We start from the raw sequence: 5,769 nt of genomic DNA, 5'->3' as shown, positions 1-5,769 counted from the left end.
TTACTTCGTATCAAATTCATTACAGTGTATGACTGTCGGGAGTATAAACATTTTTTTTTAGTTTTCCATACCATTTATTTGACGCAAATACCGCGCGGTCTCGTTTCATGTCCATGTGGAATACCTAAACGAATCGAAATGGATTCACAATGCAGGAGCAATCGCTGCAGGAACGAATTAATTCTACAACAAAAATAATATTCATTCCTTTAAAAGCGAGCACATTTCGAGTCATTCCAGTAAGTTCTTGGAACACTACGAAATGTGGAAGGTATCGACTATTCTAATCTTCGCAATTCTTGTTGCGGTGTTCATCTTCGCGACCGAGGCTATCTCGTCGGCGGATTACATTGGTGACATTGTAATAACACACATTTTTGGGTTCATGAAATAAATATTAATCACATAATTTTCCAACATAGGAGGACAATATAGCCAAGCGCGAATTGTTTGATCAAGGAAGTAAGGACAACAGTTCTATGTTTATTTAAACTTAGTTATAATCTACTAAAATTCCAGGTAAATACGACCCGCCTCCGATTACGGACTGAATTCCATCAGGTAAAATGTGCGGCTTTCATGGAATCTGACTGTACGATGTGAATATTCAGTACAGCGTTATAAATAAATCTAATATCAAGCAATCCGAGTTGGAACCTGCTCTTTGGACACTGATGACTCTACCTGCAAATGCTAACAGCTTTTGACCATAGTTTCTGCTTGCATTGTGCTGCAGAGTTCAATGTGCAATGACGCTCATGATATCAGGTTTTCTGGTTAACCTTTATCATTTTTATTTATTTAGTACATCATCTTCGACTACGTCGCACAGACTGACTTAAAACTAACTATACTAAGTCTCTAATCCTAGCACTGAACACGTTTCTTGTCAACAGAAAATCAAATTCATTACAAACAACATTAAAGGAACGCAAACAAAAATCAAAACTACTGTTGTAACCGAAGTTTGTTCTGTGGTAAGGAATTGCTAATAATGGAGAGTTTCGAAAACGGCGAGGCGGAATATTCAATGGAATCGGTTCCAAGAGCTTAGGACAGTCAACATGACCCATTAAAACATCAAAAACAAACAGCCTTTGTGACTTAGTGCGCCTCGATGAAAGTGTTTCCAAATCGATCAACTTACAACGATCAGCATAACAGGGTAGATTGACCGGATCGTTCCACGGGAGAGAGCGCAAAGCGAAACGCACGAATTTTCTTTGAATTTTCTCAATCGCAAGATTCTGTGTAACTTGGTAAGGACACCAAACCGGGGAAGCATATTCCAAAATACTTCGCACAAGCGAACAAAATAGCGTCTTGAGGCAATAAACATCAGTAAATTCAGATGTATGACGCAGGATGAAACCAAGCACTGTATACGCCTTAGCTGTTATAATGTTGATGTGTTCATGAAATCTTAGCTTCGAATCAATAGTAACACCGAGATCGCATATTGAATTGATACGCTCTAAGGCAACTGATTCCATGTTGTATTGATGGACTAAAACGTTACTGCAACGGGAGAAGGATATCGCTTTGCATTTTTTGCAGTTAACTCACATTCCGTTGTCGCCACACCAGACAAGCAAACGATTTATGTCGTTTTGCAGAGCAGCACAGTCATCTGGTGAAACTATGACACGAAATAGTTTTAAGTCATCGGCAAACGAGAGATTGGATGAGGAGAGTAACAGGCAAAGATCATTGATGAAGATAATAAAAATAAGAGGGCCGAGAACACTGCCTTGGGGTACGCCAGAAGGAATGTCGAAAGTTCTGGAACGCACAGAATTGACCATAACGTATGCGTTACGATTTGACAGGTACGAATAGAGCCATTCCGTTATCCACGAGGGAAATCCAGTGTGACCCATTTTATCAACGATCAACTTATGCGGTACGGTGTCAAAAACCTTCGCGAAATCTATATAAATTGAATCAACCTGCTGCTTCGATTCCAATTCAAGTGACAACGCTGATACATAGCACATTAAGTTCGATGTTGTTGAACGGTGTTTCACAAATCCGTGCTGACTACTGGAGATGATGGGAGTCGCGACTCGGTAGAGAACTGTGTGAACAAGCTTCTCAAAGACCTTGCTGAGAGTACAGAGTATTGACACACCACGGTAGTTTTCAACACAGGTAAAGTAACGATATCATTTTCATCGAAGTCTTGCAATCAAAGCATCACAAAGTTTCGCATCCGATAGATCCATATTACAGATGAAACAGATATACTTTAACTATTATTTGCAAAATTTTTATTTATAACTAGATGACTCGGCGAACTTCGTCTCGCAAAAAAAAATATTTGAACTCATTCGAACATTCGCGTTTTCTTACTATGCGAACGTTCGTGGGTTCAATCGCAGAACTCACCATTGATTGATGCTATAATTGGCCCTTTACAATTTCCTTTTACTAATTGGAGTATCGGTTAGTTTCTTCGTTTTTTTTCAAAACTTAATGCTTTATTCTGCAAAAATGGTTACAAATTTAATATTCAAAGTATTGCCCATCGCTATTCACAACTTTTTCCAATCTCCACATCGTCCAATCTTTCTGGGAATTCACGGATCCCTTTGTGGAAATAACCGGCTGGTTTGTCGGCTAACCACGAATCATCAATTTTTAACTCCATCAAAATTGGAGAAGAGCTCTCTGGAGAATACGGCGGGTGGGATAGAACCTTCCATTTCAGCGTTTCCAACTATGTTTTTACCGGTTTCATGACACGCGGCCGAGCATTGTCGTGCTGCAAAATAACTTCATCGAGTCTTTGCTCGTATTGTGGCTATTTTTCCTTCAGTGCCCGACTCAAACGCATCAATTGTCGTCGGTGAAGGTCCCCCGTAATGGTTTTATTCGGTTTGAGTAGCTCATAGTACACCACACCCAGCTGGTCCCACCAAATAGACTGCATAACCTTTTGGCCGCGAATATTCCACGCGGCCGTCGATGTTGATGCATGGCCGGGGTATCCATACGTTGCCCGACGTTTAGGATTGTCGTAATGGACCCACTTTTCATCGCCAGTAACGATTCGATGCAAACAAATACTTTCTTTTATGCCGTTGGAGCAGTTGTTCGCACGTGAAAAAAAGAGCTCTCTCGTGGCTTCAATTCACATGGCACCCAATGTCCTATCTTTCGGATCATTCGCATTGCTTTTAAAGGATCGGATATCGTTCGATGAGCTACTCCAAGTGTATCTGCAAGTTCTTTCTGCGTTTGTGACGGATCTTGATTGAGTAAAGCTTCCAATTCTTCATCTTCAAACTTTTTTGGCGGTCTGGAACGTTCTTCGTCTTCCAAGTCAAAATGACCACTTTCAAACCGTACGAACCACGTCTGACACGTTCGCTCGGTTGGAGCATGGTCACCATAAACTTCCACCAAGATGCGATGACTCTCCGCAGCTTTTTTCTTCACATTGAAGTAATGATGCAACACCCCCCGCAAAACACTCGCGTTGGTACGAAATTCGACATATTGGAAGTGGCAAAAACTATGTTGTTTACGCTTCAACTTTTTGTAAACTGACCAGACGTCCCACGTTACGCGGGACAGTCCCGCATTTCAACAAAATGTCCCGCGTAAGATTGCGTCCCGCGAAACGTCCCGCATTTGGCAAAAGAAACGAAAATGTCCCGCGTTATCATTATGTTTCAATATCACAATTTGATCATTCTGATTTTCTTAAATGGAATAACCTCAATAAAAAAACTTTTATTTGGCAGAATGTACAAGAGTGCTTCTAATGCATTCAAAGAATAATACGTTGAGCTGGTTTCATCACACCGACAGGGGGCTTTTTATTTAGAGAGTGTCAACTGGAAGCGACAGCAACAAAATTGGAAAATGATTTTTATGAAAGTCCCCTTTTGATTCGCAGGGACCAACGTGAGTCAGACGAAAAGTTCATCTTTGGTCCCCTAGCTCGGTCAGGGCTTAACGTTTGAAACAAGCCGGAAGAACTAGTGTACACTCGACAGGAAGAGGCAGAGTTGTTTGATGAAGTATTGTAAATGAAGCGCTGGGCGGTCTTACGGAAGTTGGCCGGAACCTGAACCATGGCCGATGAATATATGTATATCAGCGTGTTATTTTACCTTTTTGTGGCTTTGGTGGTCGTCTGTCTCTCTATTTTGGCCATTCGCCCAAAAGTTTTCTATCGGGTGCAGCTGGGGAATGTTGGGAAGGTTGGTGGTCTTCGCGACAATGTTTATCTCCAGCCGATCCATCCTCTAGTGATCTTTTGGCATAATGGGCTGATCCCAGGTTCGGCATAAAGACCACATCACCTTCCCAACTCCGGCAAGCACTTATTTCTATATATTTATTTTGGACATTCCCTTCACGTTTGTCAGAGAACCTTCTTTGAGAACTTGATGTGAATGATATATTCGACGTCATCGCTTACCTGGGGAACCCGGTCCTCTGCCATTCGTTGAATTCTAGCATCAAGTACGTCTCGTCTTTCATTACGAGTACGAAAAGAAGTTTTTCACTTCTTTCGCCGGAAACAAGTTTTTCACCAGCACCTCAAGCTCCTCCTTCTGGGTGTTTGCCTGCTGCTCAGATCCGTCCGGTCTCGTCTGACGCTTCCACATAAAAATGTCCATTTTGGCCAGATTTTTCTCCACCGTTTGTTTCGATCTCCCGGGTTAAGGAGCGGAAAATAGATGATATTGTAAATACCAGATCGGCTATATCTGGCGGACACAAAGTGCCTCAGGATGTCCAACTCCTTCGCTGTGGGATGGAGCTTGCAGTATGGAAACATTAAGTTGCTTGACAGTGCTGCTGCTGCGAATCAACATCTTTGAATCATTTTTGTTGTAGACTTAATAAACGTAAGATTTAAAGAAAATTTGTTCTTATAAATTATCTTTCATCGCCATCCGAAATTAGTCCATTTTTTTTGAATGCATACGTTAACACTAAAATCGATGAAAAATTAATTGGAATTTTCGAGCATTCCATTCGGTAATTTGAAGAAAATTGTAGAATTTGAATCGTGCTTGCCAGGCGTAAATGCTCTGATTTAGCGAGTGATTTTCGGGCGTAAACAAAATCTAAACTAACGAAAAATCACAACTGAGTGCCGATACTCAGAAAGAAATAATACTGATCAGTTTACACTCGCTAAACTATGGTTTATGTTCACATAACGTTTTGTTGTTTGTGTCCCGCGTTAGACCTCTGAGCATCTGGTCACTTTAACTTTTTGACATATACTGAAAAAAGACGCGCAATGACAGTAGCTTTCCAACGAAAATCTGGAAATTTGATTCACTGGATTAATAATTAAGTTACGCCATCTGTCGTAAAACCGAAGAAACTTACTAGTACACCTATTATAATTTTCCTATTACTTCTACCAAACATCATTACAATATACATTTATTCTCAGACACAATTTTCGCTAAAGATTCTTAATTCCGTTATTATCCGTTACATGCAATGCATGTTTTATAAAATTTCAAAATTTTAACCATAACATAAGATTGGTTCCGAAGGGAGCGGATACTTCTTCGTACACCTCTGTTTCTTACAAGGTCGGTCTAGACTCGGCTTTCAAGGTAAAAGCCCTGGAGAGATCGTCTTGGCCAAAAAATTTGCAGTTTCGAGAATTTGTGGATCTGGCTCCAAAAAAACTATCAATTGTATCCGATCTGCATTATTTCAGCCCCGAGCGCACACAAAAACAACCAATGAGAGATCTGAGCCATTCTGTCACAGTCCTGCCTTTTTCCG

At 40.8% G+C, this 5,769-nt stretch overlaps 1 long non-coding RNA gene across 1 annotated transcript; it reads left to right on the top strand.

Moving 5' to 3' along the window:
- Positions 1-222: 222 nt before the first annotated feature.
- On the top strand, positions 223-644 carry LOC129775025 (uncharacterized). The gene is made up of 3 exons (XR_008742840.1): positions 223-361; positions 423-462; positions 520-644. It is a non-coding gene; the product is annotated as an uncharacterized LOC129775025 (long non-coding RNA).
- Positions 645-5,769: the final 5,125 nt, after the last annotated feature.

Source organism: Toxorhynchites rutilus, chromosome 3 (assembly GCF_029784135.1).
Source record: "Toxorhynchites rutilus septentrionalis strain SRP chromosome 3, ASM2978413v1, whole genome shotgun sequence".
Taxonomy (NCBI): Eukaryota; Metazoa; Arthropoda; class Insecta; order Diptera; family Culicidae; genus Toxorhynchites; species Toxorhynchites rutilus.
This window is presented reverse-complemented; position numbering and strand designations above follow the sequence as displayed.